Below are 26,897 nucleotides of genomic sequence, written 5' to 3'. Positions count from 1 at the left end.
GCCCTCCTTTTTTTCCTAATCCATTCTCGTATATCCCCTGACATCCAAGGTTCCCTGGAGTTCTTGGAATCACCCTTGACCTTTACGGGAACATGTTGCCATTGTATGGTCTCAATCTCCCTTCTGAAAGACTCCCATTGCTCTGATGCGGATTTTCCTACAAGCAGCTGATCCCAGTCCATTTTGGCCAGATCCTGCCTTATCCTATTAAAATCGGCCTTCCCCCAATTTAGAACCTTTATTTCCGGCCCCTCCCTATCCTTTTCCATGACCACCTTCCATGAGTATGTGCCTCATGCTTTGCACACTGGTCTGCATATCTGTCCAACCACTTGAACCTCAGTGCCTTTGAAAGTCTCCCTCCTTATTGATTCAATGGGGGTAATTTTCACTTGGGATGATAATGTAAAACGGTGATATTGATTCACCCACCCGTTATACATTTCTTCCAATTTTCAGGTAAAGATGTACAACTGATGGCTGAATCGATGTCACCCGTTTTACACGAAGGGCCAAAGACAAAATTACCCCCAATAAGTCTGGTTTCATAATCCAGTTAATGTTCTCCTGGGATGCTGTACCAACTCTGTCACTCCCTGATCAACTATTATCAATCAGTTTTGTCTTTAAAATCGAAAGTGAATGGATGAGGGCAGGTGTATTCGACAGTTTTAAATTAATTTCTCTGTGTGAGTACGAACTTATCCTTTAAATTTCTGTACATCCATCATGTCCACATTAAGAGATTGTTTTTTGGCACACTGGAATTCAATCATTTCTCAGCGTGAGTAAAGTAGCACTTTAGACTAATAATACATAGATGTACTTCATTTCCATATGTGTGATTTCTTTTTTACGACATTAGTGACAGTGTAGCCTTACATTAGTGGTCTTTTTCATAATTCGATGAGCTTCTGCACTTCCTTCCAGGCTTATAATATTGGATCCTGGGGTTACCTGCTCTGTTATATATTGCTATGCTTTTTATCTCCATCATACGGTAGTTGTTGGCCCTGAGGCACCAAATGGATGATTCCTTCTCTCTATCACACCAGCACTTCCACATCACCCAGCAGTAAATTAAGCTTTCGGAATTCGCTGAACCATAATTGCAACGTTTTATGCAATTTGCAACGGTATGAACAAACCCTTTGCCATTTGTGTTGCCTAACTAGCAACTTAACTGGTCAAGGAATATGAAAGGAGCAGTATTACAGCTGTGTCACTGTTGACATGGATTCTCCTTTTCTGATTCCCACTACTGAATTGTTACAAAACGGACTATAGGAAAAATGTGCCTAGTCACCATTTCACTTTGTAAGTGCTAAAATCTACAAAAAATAAGGTTGTTAATTCTTTTTTGACAAAAAGGGGAAAAAAAATCTATTTTTCTACTTCAATAAAGCTTTTAGGGAGATTTGCATTCCTTTTGCTCATAATTCCAGATTGCCCTGAAGTATTATCATTTTTCTTGACTGGAATATGATGAGACTGTGTTCGAAGCTTCTCGGCTTCTCTCACGTGGCGTGTAATAAATACAAAGTAATAAGAAAGCAAGGATTGTCTAAATTTAAAAACTGTTTTGAACTATGAATATAACAAATATATGCAGCTTCTCCATGATCCACGAGTCCCATGAGGCTTCCTATTCTTTTCCCTCCACATTTAAATTTGAATTATTTTAAAAAATTGAGAAAGTCTATTCTGTTTCCAACTGGATTCTAAGTATTGAAAGCTGATGGGCAGGGATGGAACTGAATAGTTGAATTGCCATGAAGGACAAATTGCTTCACCTCAGTAGGGGAGTTATCACTGGTGTCCTGGCCAATATTTATCCCTCAACCAACATCACTAAAAAGCAGATTATCTAGTCATAATCACATTGTCATTTGTGGGACCTTGCTGTGCTCAAATTGGCTGTCACGTTTCCTACATTACAACAGTAACTACACTTCAAAAGTACTTAATCATCTGTAAAACGCCTTGGGACATCCTATAGTCGTGAAAGGCACTCTAGAAATCCAAGCTCTTTCTTTCTTTCTTTTCCACCTCTTCCATTATTCTTTGGCATCTTCATTGCATTTCTTGCTGCTGAAGCCCTTTTCTCCTGGGCTGCAAATGTTTATCGCATTTACATCCAAGGGTAGTCTGGGACAGCCAAGGAACTTCAACATATTGATCCACAAACATAGCAAGATGGAACAACAGCACTGAGTAGCCTGTGGTCCCAGAGAAGGGTTACCATTGCCAGAGGTTTTTTATTACCCACTGCTGGGCCAAAACATACATGTCCAGGGATTTTATAACCAATGGGGTTACAACTCCAACCAAGGCAATCATGGGCCTAATGGAATACTTGATGCCTACTTCTTAGATAAAACTATATAGTACCCAGTATCTGACCCTACTCCAATGCACCAGCAGAAAATGCTGCAGATGCCAGTGAATCAGGGAAGAAGAAGAGGGAGAGGGAGAATGAGAAGACAGCCAAAATAATATAGACCCTGCCAATTCTCAAGCAATAATGTATAACCAAAACAGATATCTTAGGTCCTAAATAGGCGCATGGGGGTGCTATGGCAAGTTGAATCCAAAACCCCTGCAAGAAAGGTGAATGTATGTTTAGGAAAAGCAACATGCATCAGTTAATGAAGGGAAAGATCAATGGACATTAAGGTGGCTACCCTCTAAGATGACCTGTCAGACCAGGTTGGTACCAATGATAAGCAGAGAGAGCCAGGCTTTATTGGGATTACTTATCAAACGTGATGTAAGGAATTGCATCTGTAAATGTACAGCCCCACACTGCTACTTAACTCTAGTACATAGACTTGTGCACTGATGCCCTGAATTACATTACAATGTAACCAACCTACTTTTGTCTTGCACTTGGCCTACAACCTTGGCTTGGGCAACCAAATTAAAGAAAGCTCCTGGGGCAAATGGAAGAGTCCTATTCTGGCTTCAACCTGATGGTTTGCCATTCCAGAGAGACTTTTTTGTGTTCTAGGGCCATCCAACTCAAATGGCATTCAGGGTAGATGGTTAATCTCTCGTACTCTGGGCTACTTTCCTGCTCCAGACAGACAGCTCCGAAGTCCAAATGGACAGAAAGGCTTCATTTTTAAAAATCCCGCACCCAGGTATCCTGATGTTCCAGCAAGCCAGGTGCCTGTTGCTGAAGATCATTCCATGCTGTCCACAAAGTCAAACATTCACCCTCCCACTTTCCATAATGTCACATCTAGTTTTGGCTAATCTGGCATGGAGATGGAAACTCTGATCCCAGGGCAGCCCATTCTTTCCTGTTTGTAGGATTTGGGGGAGAAGAGGTCTCACTGGTTCCTGTGTGCGTGAGATACTCAGGGGACTTCTGTAAGCCTGATTGATCTGCAAATGCATGGATACTAGCAACATGTCCCAGAGCTCTCATCTTTGAGAGGTGATCCCCTTTGCCCTGAGCATGCCCCAGTTTGGGCTAGCTGGAGGAACTATTGGTCCCAGCTGAAGGAGGTTGCAGTCAGACTGATGGCTGCCCCAGAGTCCTGTTGCTGAAGATCATTCCATGCTGTCCACAGTCTGCCCACCTCTAGCAACATACACTTGCAATTACATACATCTAGAAATACATTGTATAGATCCCTGAGTGAGCCTCATCTGCTGCATAACTGTGCCATGGAATCCATTGTTCAAAAAGCTTTGCAGTCACATTACATCATCTGATAGGGTAGTAATACGATTGATACAATTCATAAAACTATGGGGCCGATTTTAACTTGGAGTGGGTTTCTGGTGGGAAACCACTCTGATGAGTTGATTTACAGCCTGGCAGACATAGCAGGAGGCTATGGTGGTTTTAACCGCTGGGCCTCATTTAAATGCAGCCGGCCCAATTCCCTATAGTCCACTCCTGCTTTTCCTGGCCCCACAAATGAAAGTTGTAAACATACCAGAAGGGCCTCTTCAGTCTTCCGACCAGCTGCAGACCTGCTACTGCTTGGTGGGAAAGTCGCAGCAGCCTCCCCGCTTAGACCCCGGTTAAAGTTGTGTCAGGCTCCTGTTGACATACCAGAACCCCAATTTGCAAAATTTATGAGGTTCCCACTTGCTTTGTCTCCATAGCACCAAGTATGAAATATGAATGGTATATCCACCAACCCATTCCATTGAAGATGAGACAAACCTGTCCTTAAATCCTGGACCCTTTCACTGGTATGTCGAAAAAAGTCAAAATCAAAAGCCCAGTTTTCTCTTTTTCCCAATTTTCTCTTTGTGTCTCCTCTAACCCTTGCTGGAGTATGATTCCAGAGAGAATGTGGATATCCGATTAGGATGCCCTCATTTTAACTTGGCTTTAGCCATTTTAACTCACAGGCCTCATTTAAATATTGCTGAACTGTTTCCTGCCCAAAGCCAGCGGGATTGATGCACACAAACGTATGAAAATGACTGGCAGGAAAAGGTCGCTGGTCCATCAAGTCTGTCCTACACTCACAATGCCTGCAGCTCCATGACTAGATGCTTCCTATCCCCCCGCAGTGATGTCATCTCCTGGGAGAGGCAAAAAAACAGAAGAAATTCAAGGGCCGATGAGGGGGAAAAAAATCTGAAAAATTCATCTCCGATCCCATCAGGTGATTGAAACCAGTCCAGGAGATCACATTGGAACAAAGGAACAGGAGTAGACCATTCAGCTCCTTCAGCCTGTCCCGCATTGACCATGCGTTAACTGTTAAACTACTTACCATTTATTTGATGTGATCTCTGCCTCAGTGAAGAAGTGGTGCAGGTCCTTTTTGATGGTGTGTGCAGCACACCGCACAAGCCAACAACACATTTCAGAGGCTCACTACTCTCTGGCAAAAGAAAAATCGCCTAACATCTAATCTATTCCTACTCGTGCATAGTTTAACTGCGTGTCCCCGGCCCTCCCCAATCTGTCATTTGATGACAACATTTGAAAGATCAAATAGGTTTCCTTCATTAATTTAATTAGCAGCATGGTCCTTTTGATGTGAAATTTATTTTTTTTCTATTGTATAGATTTTTATGGTCAAAATGTGAATTGGCCTTTCTTTCAAGATATGCAGCATCGTTTTGCGTCATTTGTTTTCTTTTGCAAAGGGTTGTCAGAGATTCTCTGCATCAAAACAGCTAACAGAAGTATTAGTTTGAACAGCTAAGGGTTAAAACCTGTAGTTTAAAATAGGACTGGAATTCTTCAGATTGCTGAAAGACTCCATTTGAGGGATAAATTACAATACAGTACGATAGGTTAATATAAAAAAAAATTGTGGGAGAACAAAATGTTCTGAATTTTCAAGAAACCAAATCTTTGTTTTTTGAATATGAAGCCACTGTTATATTTAACTTGCAGTTATCCTGACGCACACTAATTAACCCGTTACTAACTTTCTTATTGCATGCTTAAATCTATTGTACTTTCAGTAGCTGCTCATTTTTATGCTTCATATTATTGTCCAATGGTAAATATATATTAGTTGCTTTAATCTGTAAACCGCTGGGCTGTGTTGCAATATCTTATATTTCAAAGAGAGTTTGGTAGCATAGCATGAGATTATTTTAATTCCAGGAAGCAGAGCATTGCAGGTGACATAACTGTTAATCAAATGCTTACACATTTCTGTGAGGACAAAGCATAGAAAAAGTGCAGCTTTCAATTTATGAACACAAGGTCTGCTTAAGAAAATGCCTAGTAGATAATTTAAAACCCCAGAATTGTAAGAGTCATAAAAATGTATATTCTGTATCGACTATAAATGGATATGTTTTATGAATTAGTGAGGGAATGCAATGCTGAGTGATGTCAACATTGGACCCATTTATAAATAAATTGGGATTGATCAAGATTGTCAAAATTGAGCTGGAATATCTTGTGCTGGAATATTTGGTTGGTAACAACATTCTGTGCAAACAGAATAGAACTGATTAATATTATTTGGTCAGTAGCCAGATCCCAAGCAAACATTTGAAATCACGTAAATTTCACTCATTTATATTGCAAATCCTATGAGGTGAATATATTTGCTGTCAGACTGAAAGCCAGAAGCCAATGAGGTGCGATCATTCACCTCAGGCCAGAAGGCTACAAGGCAGCACACAAATTATTAAAGCAAAGATTTTTGACCATTCAACTAAAATGGAATATTTAATATTCATTTTAATTGAACTATTACAGTAATTTAATGACTGTTTTCTTTATAAAGCAGTCATTGGGAGGTTGATATGGTATGTTTTATAATAGTTTTATATTAATAAGAGCTATGCTTTGTATTAGAGGTCACTATATATCAGAGGCAGCCTTATGAAGCTTGCTGTGCATAGAAAAGTACTTCACAAAGATTTATAGCTATGTGCAAGCTTATGAGCAGAAAAAAGTTCAAATTGAAATGCATTATTGTATCACTTTCACTCGATACCATCATAGTATCACAGTATCGTAGTATATTGCAGCACAGGAGGCCATTTGGCCCATCATGCCTATGCCTGCTAATTGAAAGACCTATCCCATTAGTCCCACTCCTCTTCTATTTCCCCATAGCCCTGTAATTTATTCACTTCAAGTATTTATCCAATTCCTTTTTGAAAGTTATTATTGAATCTGCTTCTATCACCCTTTCAGGCATTGCATTCCAGATCATAACAACTCTGTGTAAAAAAAAGTTTCCTCATGTCTTTTGCCGATCACCTTAAATCTGTGTCCTCTGGTTACCGACACTTCTGCCACTGGAAACAGTTTCTCCTTATTTACTCTATCAACACCGTTCATGATTTTGAACACCTCTATCAAATCTCCTCTTAATATGCTCTGCTCGAAGGAGAACAACCCCAGTTTCTCCCGTCTTTCCACATAACTGAAGTCCCTCATACCTGGTACCATTCTAGCAAATCTCTTCTGCGCATTCCCCAAGGCCTTGACATCCTTCCTAAAGTTTGGTGCCCAGAATTGAACACAATACTCCAGCTGAGGCCGAACCCGTGTTTTATAAAGGTTTAGCATAACTTCCTTGCTTTTGTACTCTATGCCTCTATTAATAAAGCCCAGGATCCTATATGCTTTTTAACAGCTTTCTCAATTTGTCCTGACACCTTCAAAGATTTGTGTACATACACACCCAGGTCTCTCTGTTCCTGTATCTCATTTAAAATTGTATCATTTAGTTTATATTGCCTCTCCTCATTCGTCCAGCCAAAATGTATCACTTCACACTTCATTGCATTAAATTTCATGTGCCCATTTCACCAGTCTGTCTACATCCTCCTGAAGTCTGTTACTATCCTCCACATCGTTTACTACATTTCCAAGTTTAATGTCATCTGCAAACTTTGAAATTATACCCTCTATACACAAGTCCAGGTCATTAATATATATAAAAAAGAGCAGAAGTCCTAGTACGACCCTTGTGGAACACGACTGTATACTTCCTTCCAGTCTGAAAAACAACCATTCATCATGGCTTTCTGCTTTCTGCCCCTTAGCCAATTTTGTATCCATGCTGCCACTGTCCCTTTAATCCCATGGGCTTTAATTTTGCTTACAAAATCTATTATGTGGAACTTTATCAAATGCCTTTTGAAAGTCCATGTACACAACATCAACCGCACTACCCTCATCAACCCTTTCCGTTACGTCATCAAAGAACTCAATCAAGTTATCCAAACACAATTTTCCTTTAACAAATCCATGCTGACTTTCATTTATTAGCCCGTACCTTGCCAAGTGCCAATTAATTTTGTTCTGGATTATTGTCTCCAAAAGTTTCCCCACCACCGATGTTAGGCTGACTGGCCTGTAATTGCCGGGTTTATCCTTCTCCCCTTTTTTGAACAGGGGTGTAACATTTGCAATCCTCCAGACCTCTGGCACCACCCCCGGATCGAAGGAGGATTGGAAGATTGTGGCCTCCGCAATTTCTACCCCTACTTCCCTCAGTTACCTAGGATGCATCCCATCTGGACCGGGTGACTTTTCTACTTTGAGTACTGCCAACCTTTTAAGTACCTCCTCTTTATCTATTTTTATCCTATCCAATATCACTACTACCTCCTCCTTTACTGCTACAATGGCAGCATCATCTTCTTTAGTGAAGACCAATGTGAAGTATTCATTCAGTACCTCAGCCATACCCTCTGCCTCCACAAGAAGATCTTTTTACTCTCTAATCGGCCCCACCCTTCCTTTGACTATCTTTTTACTATTTATATGTTAAAAAGACTTTTGGATTCCCTTTTATGTTAGCCGCTAATCTGTTCTCATATTCTCTTTGCACCTCTTACTCCCTTTTTTAAATCTCCTCTGTACTTTCTGTATTCAGCCTGGTTCTCTACTGTCTTATTAACCTTACATTTGTCATAAGCCTCCTTTTTCTGTTTCATTTTAATCTCCATGGGCCCGATATTAGGAGGGAGGCGGGTTGCCAGTGAAATCAATGCACTCCGCACACGATTGCAGCCTAGTTGAAGGTACTTACGCACCAGCATCACAGGCTGTCAGCAGGAGGAGCCCTATTTAAAGGGGCAGTCCTCCAATGCTCCTCCTGCAGCAAAGAACCAAATTGGCAGCATGGAGCAGGCCAGAGGCAAGGCTGCTCCAAGGTTTTCTGACTCCTCACTCCAGGTGCTGCTCGATGGGGTCAGGAGGAGACAGTGGCCTGCCTCTACCACCAAGAAGGCCTGGCTCGAGGTGGCAGAGGAGGTCAACAGCAGCAGCAATGTCGCCCGAACCTGGGTCCAGTGCAGGAAGCGATTTAATGACCTAACCGGGTCAGCCAAAGTGAGTATACTTACGCATTCTCCCACACTCCGTCTTCCACATCACCTCCACCACCACACAACTCCTTCTGCACTGTCACCACAACGCTCTCGCATCACTCCTCACATCCACTCAACCATCATCCTCACCTTGCCTGCACTTACTCACTGCCCCAGCTCCCATTCGAACACTACCACGCAACCCAATCCTCATACAATCTCATGGCTATGTCTCACACGCACCCTCCCATGCATCTCCCTCACGCTCACCCCCACCCACACCAATGCATGCAACGGGTCACTATGCAACCATCACTCAATCACGCCTCTCTGTATTTTGCCTTGTTAGGAGAAGAGAAACCAGAATGCCCGGGAGAGGGAAAGGACCGGAATGGGCCCGCCACACCAGGTGGTCCTAATGGACGCGGAGCAGCAGGCAATAGAAATAAGCCGCACGTTAGAGTGCCTGTCCGTGGCGGACGCCGAGACTGGGAGCGCACAAGCGGCTGGTGACAGAAATCTAACACTCAGCACTCATGATAGCGAATGATCTTAACATCACTTGGCACCTGCAGCACCTCAATATCTGTCCACATGCTTAATATTGCTTTCTGTTCTCTTGCAGGGCCATCTGCGACCGCCTTGACTGCGGAGGGCCATTCCTCAGAGGACCTGCTGGCCTCTGAGGGTGCATCGTCACATCTCAGCCAGCCATCCACCAGCGCAGATACACACACCTCGGTGGGTCCCCGTCCTCAGTTAGTTGGGGTTGCACATGATGAGTCACCATGCACATGTGAGCACGAGCAGACCCTGGTGGCAGGGACAGCCATGGAGAGTCCACGTCGGTGGGAGCACTCTTCTCCAGGCTCTGCTCAGCTGGACCCAGATGCAGAACCCTGGGGGCCAGCCATGAAAAGGAGAGTCATCGAGGGACAGCAGCACATTGCCGAGGTACTGGAACAGTTGCCACGTGCACTCTCCACAATCGCGCAGAGTGTGCTGAGAGTTCGGTACGTGTGGGAGTTGAAGGGTTGATCTCTTTAAATCTAGTGCATATTGCTTCAACTGTTTAAGGTCAATTTAAAAGTTTAAATTTCTAAGTTTCTGTCAGGCTTCAGCAGAGAGCTGCTGTAGCAAGTTAATTGGTCAGCTAGATTCAATTGGTCCCTGAAGGTGGGGCAGGCCTGACTCATCTGAGTCTCAACTGTAGAAATACAGGGGCCTGTCAGTGCGGACTGCACGGTGTGCGGATATTACACAGTGTGCTGAGAGTTCGGTACGTGTGGGAGTTAGGTGAAGTGGGGGAAGGAGGTGCTGCTTTGCCTTGCTTTTCTTGCAGAGCGGTAGTGGACCTGAGAGCGGTGAGCGGCGGGAGAGAGCGAGACCAGAGCGGGGATATAAACAGCGCGGAGAGAGCGAGACCAGAGCTTACTCTGAGAGCGAGACTCTGAGACCAGCGGCAGTTCGGGGTGACGTCACCAGTCAGAAAGTGACGCGGCACAGGGGAGGCAGCTGATTGGTGAGTAGGTTCAGGTGAGTATTTCTACCATTTTACTGTAAGTAAAGTAATAAGAAAGGGAAGATCTGCAGGTTTTATAGCAGATAGTGTTTTTTTTTAGTGAACCTAGGTCCCTAGTATAGTTAACATTTTCTAATTTCAACGTAATTTAAAAGGGGTAACTCAGCTAAGGCAAGTCATGGCAGCAGACCTCGCACCCGTGATATGCTCCTCCTGCAAGATGTGGGAAGTCATGGACACTACCAGTGTCCCTGCCGACCATGTGTGCGGGAAGTGTGTCCACCTGCAGCTACTGACCGATCGTATCTCGGAGCTGGAGCTGCGGGTGGACTCACTGTGGAGCATCCGCGATGCAGAGAAACTCGTGGATAGCACGTTTAGCGAGTTGGTCACACCGCAGGTAAAGGGTATACAGGCAGGAAGTGAATGGGTGACCACCAGGAAGAGTAAGAGATGCAGGCAGGTAGTGCAGGGGTCCCCTGTGGCCATCCCCCTCTCAAACAGATATGCCACTTTGGATGCTGTTGGGGGGGATGACTTATCAGGGGAAGGCAGCAGCAGCCAACTTCCTGGCACCACGGGTAGCTCTGCTGCACAGGCTGGGAGGAAAAAGAGTGGCAGAGCTATAGTGATAGGGGACTCAATTGTAAGGGGAATAGACAGGCGTTTCTGCGGCCGCAACCGAGACTCCAGGATGGTGTGTTGCCTCCCTGGTGCAAGGATCAAGGATGTCTCGGAGCGGCTACAGAACATTTTGGAGGGGGAGGGCGAACAGCCAGCTGTCGTGGTGCACATAGGCACCAACGATATAGGTAAAAAAGGGGATGAGGTCCTAAAAGCAGAATATAGGGAGTTAGGAGGTAAATTAAAAAATAGGACCTCAAAGGTAGTAATCTCAGGATTGCTGCCAGTGCCACGTGCTAGTCAGAGTAGAAATAGGAGGATATTTCAAATGAATACGTGGCTAGAGGAATGGTGCAAGGGGGAGGGATTCAAATTCCTGGGACACTGGAAACGGTTCTGGGGGAGGTGGGACCAGTACAAACCGGACGGTCTGCACCTGGGCAGGGCCGGGACCGCTGTCCTAGGAGGAGTGTTTGCTAGTGCTGTTGGGGAGGGTTTAAACTAAAGTGGCAGGGGGTTGGGAACCTGAGCAGGGAGAGAGAGGAAAGCGTAACAGGAAGGGACAGAAGGTATGGAGTAATAGGTAAAGTGTTAAAAAAGGAAAAAGCAGGAACTAAGCGTCACAAAACAGATTTGAAAGTTCTTTATCTGAATGCACGTAGCATTCGTAACAAAATGGACGAGTTAACGGCACAAATAACTACGTATGGGTATGATCTTGTGGCCATTACAGAAACATGGCTGCAGGGTGACAACGACTGGGAATTAAATATGCCAGGGTATTTAACAATCAGGAAGGACAGGCAGGAAGGAAGGGGAGGTGGGGTGGCTATGTTAATAAAGGAAGGAATCACTGTAATACAGAGAAATGATATTGGGACAAAGCATCAAGATAATGAAACAGTTTGGGTGGAGATAAGGAATAATAAGGGAAAAAAAACATTAGTGGGCGTAGTATATAGGCCTCCTAATAGTTGCAACTCTGCTGGAAGAAGTATTAATCAGGAGATAGTCGGGGCATGTAATAAGGGAACAGCCATAATTATGGGGGATTTTAATTATCATATTAACTGGACAAATCAAATTGGGCAGAGCAGCCTTGAGGACGAGTTCATTGAGTGCATCAGGGATGGATTTCTTGAGCAGTATGTAACTGATCCTACAAGGGGGCAGGCAACCTTGGACCTGGTCCTGTGTAATGAGTCAGGATTAATTAATAATGTCCTAGTTAAGGATCCCCTTGGAACGAGCGACCACAACATGGTTGAATTCCATATCCAATTAGAGGGTGAGAAGGTTGATTCTCAAACAAGCGTACTGAGCTTGAATAAAGGAGACTATGATGGTATGAGAGCGGAATTGATTAAAGTGGACTGGGAAAATAGATTAAAGGGTAAGACGGTACATGAGCAGTGGTGTTCATTTAGGGAGTTATTTTACAACTTTCAAAATAAATATATTCCACTGAGGAAAAAAGGGTGTAAAAGAAATGACAGCCACCCGTGGCTAAGTAAAGAAATCAAGGATAGTATCCGACTAAAAACAAGGACATATAAGGTAGCCAAACTTAGTGGGAGGATAGAAGATTGGGAATTCTTCAAAAGACAGCAAAAAGTAACTAAAGGATTGATTAAGAAAGGGAAGTTAGATTATGAAAAGAAATTAGCAAAAAATATAAAAACAGATAGCAAGAGTTTCTATAGTTATATAAAAAGAAAAAGGGTGGCTAAGGCAAACATAGGTCCCTTAGAGGATGAGACCGGGAAATTAATGGTGGGAAACATGGAGATGGCAAAAATGCTGAACAAATATTTTGTTTCAGTCTTTACAGTAGAGGACACTAAGAATATCCCAACACTGGACAAACAGGGGACTCTCGGGGGGGAGGAGCTAAATACGATTAAAATCACTCAGGAGATGGTACTCAGTAAAATAATGGGACTCAAGGCGGATAAATCCCCTGGACCTGATGGCTTCCATCCTAGGGTCTTGAGGGAAGTGGCAGTAGGGATTGTGGATGCTTTGGTGATAGTTTTCCAAAATTCCCTGGACTCAGGAGAGGTCCCGGCAGATTGGAAAACTGCTAATGTAACACCGTTATTTAAAAAGGGTAGTAGGCAGAAGGCTGGAAATTATAGGCCAGTTAGCTTAACATCTGTGGTGGGTAAAATTTTGGAGTCTATTATTAAGGAGACAGTAACGGAACATTTAGATAAGCATAATTTAATAGGACAAAGTCAGCATGGCTTCATGAAGGGGAAGTCATGTCTGACAAATTTGCTTGAGTTCTTCGAGGATATAACGTATAGGGTGGATAAAGGGGAACCAGTGGACGTAGTGTATTTAGACTTCCAGAAGGCATTCGACAAGGTGCCACATGAAAGATTATTACTTAAGATAAAAAATCACGGGATTGGGGGTAATATTCTGGCATGGGTGGAGGATTGGTTATCAAACAGGAAGCAGAGAGTTGGGATAAATGGTTCATTTTCGGACTGGCAACCAGTAACCAGTGGTGTTCCACAGGGGTCGGTGCTGGGTCCCCAACTCTTTACAATCTATATTAACGATTTGGAGGAGGGGACCGAGTGCAACATATCAAAATTTGCAGATGATACAAAGATGGGAGGGAAAGTAGAGAGTGAGGAGGACATAAAAAACCTGCAAGGGGATATAGACAGGCTGGGTGAGTGGGCGGAGATTTGGCAGATGCAATATAATATTGGAAAATGTGAGGTTATGCACTTTGGCAGGAAAAATCAGAGAGCAAGTTATTTTCTTAATGGCGAGAGACTGGAAAGTACTGCAGTACAAAGGGATCTGGGGGTCCTAGTGCAAGAAAATCAAAAAGTTGGTATGCAGGTGCAGCAGGTGATCAAGAAAGCCAACGGAATGTTGGCTTTTATTGCTAGGGGGATAGAATATAAAAACAGGGAGGTATTGCTGCAGTTATATAAGGTATTGGTGAGACCGCACCTGGAATACTGCATACAGTTTTGGTCTCCATACTTAAGAAAAGACATACTTGCTCTCGAGGCAGTACAAAGAAGGTTCACTCGGTTAATCCCGGGGATGAGGGGGCGCACATATGAGGAGAGGTTGAGTAGATTGGGACTCTACTCATTGGAGTTCAGAAGAATGAGAGGCGATCTTATTGAAACATATAAGATTGTGAGGGGTCTTGATCGGGTGGATGCAGTAAGGATGTTCCCAAAGATGGGTGAAACTAGAACTAGGGGGCATAATCTTAGAATAAGGGGCTGCTCTTTCAAAACTGAGATGAGGAGAAACTTCTTCACTCAGAGGGTGGTAGGTCTGTGGAATATGCTGCCCCAGGAAGCTGTGGAAGCTACATCATTAGATAAATTTAAAACAGAAATAGACAGTTTCCTCGAAGTAAAGGGAATTAGGGGTTATGGGGAGCGGGCAGGAAATTGGACATGAAGCTGAGTTCGGATCGGTCAATGCCCTCTGGGTGGCGGAGAGGGCCCAGGGGCTATGTGGCCGGGTCCTGCTCCGACTTCTTGTGTTCTTTAGATTTGTGGTTGGGATCAGATCAGCCATGATCTTATTAAATGGCGGAGCAGGCTCGAGGGGCCGATTGGCCTACTCCTGCTCCAATTTCTTATGTTCTTATGTTCTTATGAGTCCAACTCCTGCATGAGTGGAATACTGTCACAGGGACGTGAAGGCATCTCTGAGATAGTGTCGCGAGTAGGTGCGGGAATGTCTGCGATGGAGGGAAGGCTAGCCTCCATCGAGCTTCAAGCACGGCTCAACAATGAGTCCATTCAGGCTCTGACAACAGCCGTTCAGATTCAGGGTAAGCAACATTCTGCCGCCTTAAACAGGCTGACAGATACCTTACAACTGGCCTTCCAAGGCTTCACACAAGTCCTCCAAACTGTCACCCAGCAGGGTGGAAGGAGTGATGTGGGCCTAGCCCAGGAGAGGGATGATGTCAAAAGGGGACATGGAAGTGGGGACGCCACTCAAAGCGCTCTCACATCTCACCCATTGCCCCCCGCCCTCAACCAGTACCTGCAATGCTGCCTCCTCTCCAGGTGGCCGAGTCTGCCCCTGCACAGGTGCAGGTGGAGCAGTCTTTGGAGGGGCCCTCACGGGCACCGAAACCAGAGGGCGTCTGCGCAAAGCATCTCATCGGTCAGGGCATGGAGGAGAGTAACCTGCCACTACCTCTGCTGATGCCACGGGGGTAGCACCACGTAGGGGTTCCCGTAAACGTATGGCTAAGGTTTTGTGAGCACAAACGGGATGCACATGGGTGTATGACAGAATGTCATGTTTTTCATTTAGTTTTCTTTATTTTGCCAACCACATTAAATTTTGTTATCACCACTACTGCCACATCTTTGCAAATCTTGACTGGTTTGTGCAATAATTCCCTTTCCTGAGGATCACCATGAAGACCCACAGCTGATGCTACCCGTTGGGTCACTGCAGAGTGGGTGTAGGTGTATTTGCAGAGCTCTTTTGTGCAGACGACTGAGAGACGTCAGCGATGTCCCCGGTGACACCCTGGAAGGATCCAGAGGAGAAGTTGTTGAGGGCAGTGGTGACTCCGAAAGCGACAGGTAAGAAGATGGTACTTGGGCCAGCCGGGAGCAGCTCGGCATCAAGGAGGCTGCAGATGTCCAGAACTACATGTCGAGTGACTCTGAGCCTCCGTGTGCACTGCTCCTCAGAGAAGTCCAGGAAGCTGAGCCTCGGTCTGTAGACCCTGTGGCGAGGGTAGTGCTCTCTGCGACGCATCTCTCTCTGCGGTTGCCCTCCCTCCTGCTGTGCAGGTGGATGTGTCATAGCACTGTGTTGTGGAGCTCCACGTGTCAGAGGTGGACGGCGTGGCCGGCGAGGCTCATGATGCTGTTCGTTCTGCGAGGAGGTCATGACTGCAGCTATGGCGCCGCCCATCCGGAAGATGTATGTTTGAGGGGGTCCGCAAGGTAGGTAAATATGTCTGCACACCGGAGTTGAGGTTCCAAGTTGGTGAATTTTGTTTTTAGGAGGAGGGTGGTGGAGGCCAAACTTTGTCCAAAATGACAGAGTGGCCTCCTGCAATGAGTGAGGGTCTCCCCCCCACCACCTGTCAAATGGACCTTTGCAGGTCCCACTGGCTGGTGGCTGCAACACGTCTGTTTCAACTGGGAGTGTTTCCCCCAGCACGGGAAACACGCTCCGTTGACATGAAAATCCCACCCCTCCTAAAATATCCTCCCAATCAGGTCTGCAAATGACCTGAACTATGTAATAAATTGCTTTAAGTGGGATCCTGCCAGCTTTAATTGCTGCTGGGAGTCCCACATGCGGGGGCTGCGTGTGCATCTAAGCGCGTCATTGGGGGAACCTGGAAGTGGGCGGGTTGAAGCCGGGTTCCGGACCCGCCCCGGGAATTCCCAAATTTTTAGCAGCCCCCCGCCACGAACGCACCCGCTCGGCCATCCGAAAATTGACCCCCATATAGTCATTCAGGGAGTTCTAGCTTTGGATGCCCTTCCATTCCCTTTTGTGGGAGTGTGTCTACTCTGTACATGAACCATCTCCTCCTTGAAGGCCTCCCATTATTCAATTACTGATTTGCCAACCAATTTCTGATTCCAATCCACCAGGGCAAGATCCCTTTTTAGCTCACTGAAATTAGCCCTTCTCCAGTTTGGTATTTTTACCCTTGATTGTTCTTTGTCCTTTTCCATAACTGTTCTAAACTTAATGATATTATGATCACTGTTCCCCCAAATGTTACCCCACTGAAACATGCTTCACTTCATTCCCCAGAACTAAATCCAGTAGTGCTTCATTCCTCACTGGCCTGGTAAAAAGACTGATCTCGAAAGTTCTCTTGTATACATTTCAGGAATTCCTCCCCCTCTTCCCTTTTTACATTGTTATTTTCCCAGTCTATATTGGGATAATTGAAGTCCCCCATTATCACTACTCTATAGTTCTTGCATCTTTCTGTAATTTGCTCCTCTATCTACTTCCCACTATTTGGTGGCCTGTAGCATACACCCAGTAGCGTAATAGCACTCTATTGTTCCTTAATTCTAACCAAATAGATTCTGTCATTGACCCCTCAAATACTTCATCCCTTTCTACTGCTAGAATAGTTTCTCTGATCAATACTGCCACCCACCTCCTTTCTTTCCTTCCCTATCTTTCCTGAATACCTTGTAGCCAGGAATATTAAGTACCAATCCTCCCCTTCTTTGAACTGGGTCTCTGTTATTGCCATTATATCATAGTCCCATGTGGCGACTTGAGCCTGCAGCTCACCAACCTTATTTACCACACCAGGTGCATTTATGCACATGCAGTCCAATCTCATCTCAGACTGCCTCGCAATTGCTCCCGTTTCTGAACTATTCTTTACTCTAGTGCTATTTGCACCTTGTTTCTCATTTCTAATATTTCATTCTGGGACCCATCCTCCTGCCAAATTAGTTTAAATCCTCCCACAATACGAGTTAACCTCCCCGCGAGGGCATTGGTCCAAGCTCTGTTGAGATGCAACCCGCCTGGCTTGTACATGTCTCTCCTGCCCCAGAACTGGTGCCAGTGCCCCAGGGATCTGAAGCCCTCCCTCCTGCACCATTTCTCCAGCCACGCATTAACCTGTCTTATCCTACTATTCCTATACTCATTAGTACGTGGCACTGGGAGTAATCCAGAGATTACTACTTTTGAGGTCCTGCTTTTTAACTTCCTCCCTAGCTCCTGAAACTCTGACTGCAGGATCTCAACCCTTTTCCTTCTGATGTCTTTGGTTCCCTCGTGGACCACAACTTCTGGCTGTTCCTCTCCCCCCCTTAAAATGTTCTGCACCCTCTCAGTGATATCCTTAACCCTGGCACTAGGGAGGCAACATAACATCGTGATTTACGTCTGCAGCTGCAGAAACGCCTATCTATCACCATGACTATTGAATCCCCTATAATAATGGCATTACAAAACAAAATTAACAGCAATTAACATGGATTGAGAACGAGAAGATCTTGTCTGACCAAACTCCTTAATTTCTTTGAGGAAGTGACATCTCAGGTGGACTGCAGGAAGTCCTACACCATTCAGTGCCTTGACGTCCAAAAGCACTTGACAAAGTTCTACATGAAAGCGGCTGACCTCAAAGCTGTAGGGATTCAAGATAAATTCAGAGTATGGATAAGAAATTGGCTGAGGGGTAGAAAACAAGGGGTACTTGTTGGAGGAGCTATGTTAGGGTTGGGGGTCGGGGTGGGGGCTGCTGAGTGTGGTGATCCAGGGATCAGTTTTGGGACCATTTACTGTTTGTAAGTTACAGTTTATTGTACATCAGAGACATCTTATGAAGCCTGCTGTGTTAAAGGAAAACTGTTCAAGTTTGCAGATAATATCAAACTAGGAGGGGGCAGTGGAATTGGAGGAAGCAGCTCAAAAAATACAGAATGAGTTGGACAAAATGGGCATGATTTTAATAAGGCGGCGGGATGGCAGTGGTGGGGGGTGGAGGGGTCAATGGGCACGTGGCAAACCTGAATAATAAAAAATTACCTATCCCCACGCAATCGCAACTTAATTGGTGGCCATTAATCTTGTTTTCAGGTTTGCCGTCCGAAAGCTGTGCAATGGGCGGACTGTGCACCCGCATGACAGGCTGTCATCTGGAGTGTCTAGATTTAAGGGGCCATTGCTCCAGTGGATTTTGCTGGAACAAAGAGCCAGAAGACCCAATGGAGCAGCTTGGGGCAAGGCAGCTCCAAGATTCAGTGATGCCTCACTTGAGGTACTACTGACCAGGGTGAGGAGGAGGAGGGAACTATTTTATTCGGCCAACAGGAGGAAGCGCTTGGCTTTTGCCACCAAAAAGGCCTGGATCGAGGTGGCAGAGGAGGTCACGAGCAGGAGCAACATATCCCGCACTGATTCTCCTGCATTCTGAGTTGCACATCACTCCCCGCCAACTCATTCTGCACTGCCAAGACTACTCCATCACATCACTCCCCACACCCACTTAAGGCTCATCCTCAACTTATCTTCACTTCCTGAGCACTTCCTCACCTCCCCATTTGTGACCCCACCACTACCACTCACCCCAATCCTGATCCAATGTGATGTCTCTGTCTCATACTCACCCTCTGATGCACCTCTTTCCCGGTCAGCCTCACCCAAAGCAATGCATTCATTGGCTGACCACTTCACCATCACTCACTCACACGTCTGTACTTTCTCCCCTTCTAGAAGAGAGTGCAAAATGCACATGAGAGGGCGAGGACTGGAGGGGGGACCATAACAAATAGTGGTCCTCACAGATGCTGAGGAGGAAGCCCTGGAGATCAGTCGTACCCTCGAGTGCCTGTCCGTCGGGGACGCCGAGATTGGCACCCCACAAAGGTCTGGTAACACAACTTTAACATTCATCGCGCACAATATGCATTGATGTTAACAATGATTGGCATGTTGAACACCTCAGTATGCTCATTGCAGCATGCCACATCTGTGATGATGCTTAATATTGCCTTCTGTTCTTTTACAGGCCCTTCAACGACCGCAGTGATGGCAGAGGGTGATTCCTCAGAGCAGCACCCGGCCTCTGAGGGTGCACCGTCACAGCTTGGTGAAACAGCCACTAGCACAGATATTCGCACTTCGGTGGCTCCTAGTAGTTAGTTAGTTGGGTTGGCACCTGGTCAGTCACCACACACAAGTGAGCACGAGCAGATACTGGTGGCAGGAGCAGCTGTGGAGAGTCCGCGTCGGTGGGCGCACTCCTCTCCAGGCTCTGCGCAACTGGACACAATGCTGAACCCCGTGGACCATCATTTAAAAGGAGAATGATCGAGGGGCAGCAGCACATTTCGAAGTACTAGAACAGGTGCCGCGCACACTCTCCACAATCACGCAGAGGATGGAGGAGTCCAACTCCTGCAATAGTGCAATGGTGGCACAGGTTTTTTTTTATTCGTTCATGGAATGTGGGCGTCGCTGGCAAGCCCAGCATTTATTGCCCATCCCTAATTGCCCTTGAGAAGGTGGTGGTGAGCCGCCTTCTTGAACCACTGCGGTTCGTGTGGTGAAGGTTCTCCAACAGTGCTGTTAGGTAGGGAGTTCCAGGGATTTTGATCCAGCGACGATGAAGGAACGGCGATATATTTCCAAATCGGGATGGTGTGTGACTTGGAGAGGAACGTGCAGTTGTGTTGTTCCCATGTGCCTGCTGCCCTTGTCTTTCTAAGTGGTAGAGGTCACAGGTTTGGGAGGTGCTGTTGAAGAAGCCTTGGCGAGTTGCTGCAATGCATCCTGCAGATGGTACACACTTCAGCCACGGTGCACTGGTGGTGAGAGGAGTGAATGTTTAGGTTGGTGAATGGGGTATCAATTAAGCAGCTGCTTTGTTCTGGATGGTGTCGAGCTTCTTGAGTGTTGTTGGAGCTGCACTCATCCAGGCAAGTGTAGAGAATTCCATCACACTCCTGACTTGTGCCATGTAGATGGTGGAAAGGCTTTGGGGAGTCAGGAGGCGAGTGACTCGCCACAGAATACCCAGCCACTGACCTGCTCTTGTAGCCACAGTATTTATGTGGTTGGTCCAGTTAAGTTTCTGGTCAATGGTGACCTCCAGGATGTTGCTGGTATGGGAATTTGGCGATGGTAATGCCATTGAATGTCAATGGGAGGTGTTTAGACTCTCGCTTGTTGGAGATGGTCATTGCCTGGCACTTATCTGGCGCAAATGTTACTCGCCACTTATCAGCCCAAGCCTGGATGTTGTCCAGGTCTTGCTGCATGCGGGCACGGACTGCTTCATTATCTGAGGGATTGCAAATCGAACTGAACACTGTGCAATCATCAGCGAACATCCCCATTTCTGACCTTATAATGGAGGGAAGATCATTGATGAAGCAACCGAAGATGGTTGGGCCTAGGACACTGCCCTGAGGAACTCCTGCAGCAATGTCCTGGGGCTGAGATGAATGGCCTCCAACAACCACTACCATCTTCCTTTGTGCTCGGTATGACTCCAGCCACTGGAAAGTTTGACTCCTGATTCCCATTGACTTCAATTTTATTAGGGCTCCTTGGTGCCACACTCAGTCAAATGCTGCCTTGATTTCAAGGGCAGTCATTCTCACCTCACCTGTGGAATTCAGCTCTTTTGTCCATGTTTGGACCAAGGCCGTAATGAGGTCTGGAGCCGAGTGGTCCTGGCGGAACCCAAACTCAGCATCGTGAGCAGGTTATTGGTGAGTAAGTGCCGCTTGATAGCACTGTTGATGACACCTTCCATCACTTTGATGATGATTGAGAGTCGGCTGATGGGGCGGTAATTGGCCAGATTGGATTTGTCCTGCTTTTTGTGGACAGGAAAATACCTGGGCAATTTCCCACATTGTCGGGTAGATGCCAGTGTTGTAGCTGTACTGAAACAGTTTGGCTAGAGGCGCAGCTAGTTCTGGAGCACAAGGCTTCAGCACTACAGCCGGGATGTTGCCAGGGCCCATAGCCTTTGTTGTATCAAGTGCACTCAACCGTTCCTCGATATCATGTGGAGTGAATCGAATTGGCTGAAGACTGGCTTCTGTGATGGTGGGGATATCAGGAGGAGGCCGAGATGGATCATCCACTTGGCACTTCTGGCTGAAGATGGTTGCAAACGCTTCAGCCTTGTCTTTTGCACTCACGTGCTGGACTCTGCCATCATTGAGGATGGAGATGTTCACAGAGCCTGCTCCTCCCGTTAGTTGTTTAATTGTCCACCACCATTCACGACTGGATGTGGCAGGACTGCAGAGCTTTGATCTGATCCGTTGGTTGTGGAATCGCTTAGCTCTGTCTATAGCATGTTGCTTCCGCTGTTTAGCATGCATGTAGTCCTGAGTTGTAGCTTCACCAGGTTGGCACCTCATTTTTAGGTACACCTGGTGCTGTTCCTGGCATGCTCTTCTACACTCCTCATTGAACCAGGGTTGATCTCCTGGCTTGTTGGTAATGATGGAGTGAGGAATATGCCAGGCCATGAAGTTACAGATTGTGCTGGAATACAATTCTGCTGCGGCTGATGGCCCTCAACGCCTCATGGATGCCCAGTTTTGAGCTGCTAGATATATTCTGAATCTATCCCATTTAGCACGGTGGTAGTGCCACACCACACGTTGGATGGTGTCCTCAGTGTGAAGACAGGTCACTCCTACCAATACTGTCATGGACAGATGCATCTGCGACAGGTAGATTGGTGAGGACGAAGTCGAGTAGGTTTTTCCCTCATGTTGGTTCGCTCACCACCTGCCGCAGGCCTCGTCTGGCAGTTATGAGGGAATCTCTGAGATAGCGTCACGGGTGACGTGAGGAACTGTCTGAGATAGCGTCTCATGTAACTGTGGAAATGTCTACGATAGTGTCGCACGTAACTGCGGAAATGTTTGAAATAGTGTTGCACAGAACTGCAAAAATGTCTGAGATAGTGTCGCAGGTAAGTGCGGGAATGTTTGTGATGGAGAGAAGGCTGGCCTCCATTGAGCTTCAAGCATGGCTCAAAATTAGTTCACTCAAGCCCTAACATTGGCCGTTTGGACTCAGGGTGAACAACATTCTGCTGCCTTAATCAGGCAGACAGAAACTTTACAACTGGGATTCCAAGGCTTCATACATGTCCTCCAAACTGTTCTCCAGCAGGGTGGTAGGAGTGATGTGAGCCTGGTCCAGGAGAGGGATAGTGGCGGAAGGGGACATAGAAGTGGGGACGTCATTCAAAGCGCCCCCGTGTCTCACCCATTGCCTCCCTCTCAATCAGTACCCACAATGCTGCCTCCTATCCAGGTGGCCGAGTCTGGCCCTGCACAGGTGCAGGTGGAGCAGTCTTTGGCGGGGCCCTCACAGGCTCCAAAACCCAGAAGGTGTAGGCTGAAAGCATCTAAGCAGTCCGGGATGAACATGAGCAACCGTACAATACCTCCGCTACAGCCACAGGGGATGTACCATGTAGAAGTAGTAGGAAGAGAAAGGCTAAGGATTTATGATCACGGAGGGTATGCACAAAGGTGTCTGACAGACTGTCATGTTTTTCATTTATATTGGGCTTTTGTTAAAGTCACATTAAATGTTATCATTCTCACCACTACTGCCATGTCTTGCCCATTCCTGACTGCTTTCTATGATAGCGCCCTATCATGTGCTTCATCATGAAAGGTGACAGTTGATGCCACCCAGAAGGTGACTTTACAGTGGGTGTAGTGTAGTTGTAGGCCTTTTTTGTGCCGGGGGGGGTGGGGGCCTGGGGGGGGCGGGGGTGAGCTGGCTTTGGCTCAGCTCTTTCCCGGTGATGTGAAGACTGGACTATTCTCACTTTCTGATCTTACAGGAACCGTTCACATATGAGTGACTCCCTGGCCTCACAAGCAGCCAGGTGAGTCGCTGCTCTGCCCTTGGGTTCGTCGTCCTCCTCCTCTTGCTGCTGCTGCTCCTCCTTAATGTTCATTGCAGATGTGAATGCTGGATGAGGGCATGGGGCCTCATCAACTGGTACCCCTCTCTGTTGCGCCATGTTGTGCAGGACACAACACACTACTATAATGTGACCCAATCTCACTGGTGCGTATTGAAGCACTCCCTGGAACGATCAATGCACCAAAATCGCATCTTCAGCAGTCCTATCGCGTGTTCAATTGTAGACCTGTTGGCAATGTGATTGTCATTGCATCGACGCTGTTGCTCGCTGATGAGGTTCCTCAGAGGTGTCATCAGCCACGTGTGCAGAGGGTATCTCTTGTCCCCGAGGAGCCAGCCCTTAATTCTGTTTGGTGCAGCTGCTAGGGAATCTCGTGCACACGTGAAGAAATCTTTTGCAGTGGCCACAAACGAGCTGAGCGTTGTTGGGGTGATACCCCTTTCTGATGATGAACAGTCCTGGCTCATGTGGAGTTGCTCGGATTGCACCCTGTACAAGTGGGAAGCCAGCCACAGAGTGGAATCCCACTACCCTCGCCCTCTGACTGAGGTTGTCCATGGGGAAGGCCCTGCGAAATAAACCATTGATGACCTGTCTTATACACTTGTGGGCAGGCGACTGAGAGACCCTGATGATGTCACCCTGGAATGATCCGGAGGTGAAGAAGTTGAGGGCAGTGATCACTTTAACAGCGACAGGTAATAAGATGCACCAGGCCCAGCTGGGAGCAGTTCGGCATGAAGGAGGCTGCAGATGTCTGCAACCACCTGGCGACTCACTTTCAGCCTTCATATGCACTGCTCCTCAGAGAGGTCCAGGATGCTAAGCCTCGGTCTGTAGACCCTCTGGCGAGGGTGGTGCCTCCTGCGACGTTGCTCCCTCTGTTGTTCCCCTCTGTGCTCTTGTGCAGGTGCCTGTGGTGCAGCACCGTGTTGTGGAGCTCCAAGTGGCGGAAGTGCACGCCGTGCCTGACGAGGATGGTGATGTTCCTTGTTCTCAGATGTAGTGGTGAGTGCAGCCATCTCACCCCCCATCCTGATGGTGTCAGTTTGAGGGGGGTTCGAAAAGTTGGTAAATATGTGTAAACAGAACAATTGTGATTGGAATCCAAGAATTCTCAGTTTAAACACAAAGATCTCGCAGCCAAAAGTTTGTCTGAGAGAACTGAGTGCCCTGCTGCAATAACTCACCTTTTATCCCCATCTGTCAAACAGGCATTTAAAATGTCCAAATGGCTGCTGGCTGAAACACGACTACTTTCCAATGACGTGTTTCACACAGCACGAGAAACACGTTAAGGCAGTGTTAAAATCACTTGCCTTAATTGTTAATTGGATTTATGGACATTTCAAGTACTTTACGCACTTGATTTACTACTTTAAATATCGTCCCACCGGCTTTAATTGCTGGCGGGACTTCCGGTTTCAGGAACAGCGCGTGCACCCAGTTGACTCTGGGTCATGTGCATTCTTCGGCAGGTTGGAGCCGGGAATTCTGCCCGCTCCAAAAAATCCCGATTTTCTTTGCTCCCCCCGCCCCCAACACACCCGCTGATTTCTTTTAAAATCGTGCCCAATATGTTCGCAGATGTGCATTCCATGAAAGCTGCTGAAATAGCTAAGGATGAAGTTGAAACAGTCTAAGAAAACTCATCACTCAACATGTCCAAGCAATGTAGAACATCAATCAAAAGAGCCAATAAAATGTTGAACTATATAATTAAAACAGTCAAATGCAAGACAGTTGTAGTCAAACTGTATAGTGCTCTGTCTGGTAAGACTGCACCTTGGGTATTGTTTCCAGTGCTGGTCACCGAGACACAAGGAATACATTCAAGCCTTGGAGGTAGGTCAAAGTAAGTTCAAGCCAATAGCTTGATCCCCAGTCTTCAAGGTATGCTTTACAAGGATGAACTGGAAAACCTGGGCTTTTCAGCCTTGAAAGGAGCTGTCTGAAAGATGATCTTCTGGAGGTATACAAGATTGTAAACGGTATGGAAAAGATTACTCGGGAAAGTTACTTTATGTTAAATTGCGAGGTAAGACAAGGGGGGGGGTCACAGGTTCAAACAGGTATGAAGCAAATTTAGACTGATATCAGGACTTTTGTCTTCATACAAAGACTGATCAACACAAAGAATGGATCCCCAAGTAGAATAGTGGAGGCAAAAACCCTGGAATCGTTGGATGCAGCTGTGGGGGGTCATCATGATTATTCTGGATGGATAAACCAAGGTAAGACAAATGGCCTTCCTTAGCTGCAATAACCTTGTGAAATGCAGCCCTTCCAGCACTTTTCATATTGCCCCCAAATTTTTGTTAAACATTTTTCCTGGTGTGAGCGATGCATTCCATGCACTACGACCTCATTCCAATTGCAGATTCTAATTGCTTTTCCCCCCTATTAGTATTATTTTATGCATAGAATTGAAGGACATTTGCTAAACATTATTGATGGAGATAATTCCATTTTAAGGTTATGAGATTTTTTTCCCATCTTCACAAAATTTTTTAAAGCCTAATATTAAATAGTTTTAAATACCATGTGATTTGGATGTTTAAATTTATTTGTCCAATGATTTTTTATTCATCTATAGCTCATTCCATCGCAATGAATGAAAACAGAAGAGTGACAGTGATGAAGAAACCATTTGATGGGTTGTAGCATTTTGCCAAAAGTCAGATAGCCATCTTCATTTTTTGATATTTTGCTCCTATTTACAATTCATTTTGTAGAGATTATAGAAGAAATCAAAATAATGAGCAACAAAGATTTACGTTATTTTTGGATGAGAAATTTGGAAACAAAAATCCATGAAAAAAAGCACCAATGTTTTTGGAATAGTAACTGTAACTTTCTTTGCAAAGTGAATTCTATGAATAAAATTATACTAATAAGGGAAAAACACAGAATCTCCCATTAGAACGAGGTTATGCATTGCACAGTCCAGGAACTAAGTCGTTATTTTTATAGCCTGAGATTGAAGTGATGATTATGTTAAAAAAGATATACAACAAGGCATATTTATTTGATATAGAGCTTGTAAAGCTAAAGAGGCTAAACATGTTCATTCAGTATTGTTGCTGGCACAATTGTTTTCGATTGCTATTTTACCATCACAGTTTGTTGTAGAAAAAGACATTTTTATATTCAATTCTACTTGGACTGGAGCAGGGGGACAGGCTGAGCCCACTGTGGGTGCAACATTCCCCTCCATCTTCAACCTGCCAGCACATGAAAATAGAGCAGCGCATCCTTCTGTAAAGTAACCAGTGGATAGGCTCACCATTGCATCCATCATTCTGACTGAAAACAGTTGATGGTGACAACATTGCCCCTATAAAATCATGGGAGCCATTTTGATTTTGTATTCTCAAAAATTAAAAGACACAGCCATAAATGTTTTTAAATCTTAAATATGGAGGAAGACAGGCCAAGCCAGATTAGCACACTGATACCCCAATATAATATTTATTGCTGTCATTCCTTTCCAGTTATCAAATATTGGCAAAGTTATAGTGATAACATTTCCCTCAAGAATGG

This window comes from Heptranchias perlo, chromosome 19, assembly GCF_035084215.1.
Source record: "Heptranchias perlo isolate sHepPer1 chromosome 19, sHepPer1.hap1, whole genome shotgun sequence".
In the NCBI taxonomy this organism is placed as follows: domain Eukaryota; kingdom Metazoa; phylum Chordata; class Chondrichthyes; order Hexanchiformes; family Hexanchidae; genus Heptranchias; species Heptranchias perlo.
The sequence above is the reverse complement of the archived record's forward strand: the minus strand, read 5'-3'. Positions refer to the sequence as shown.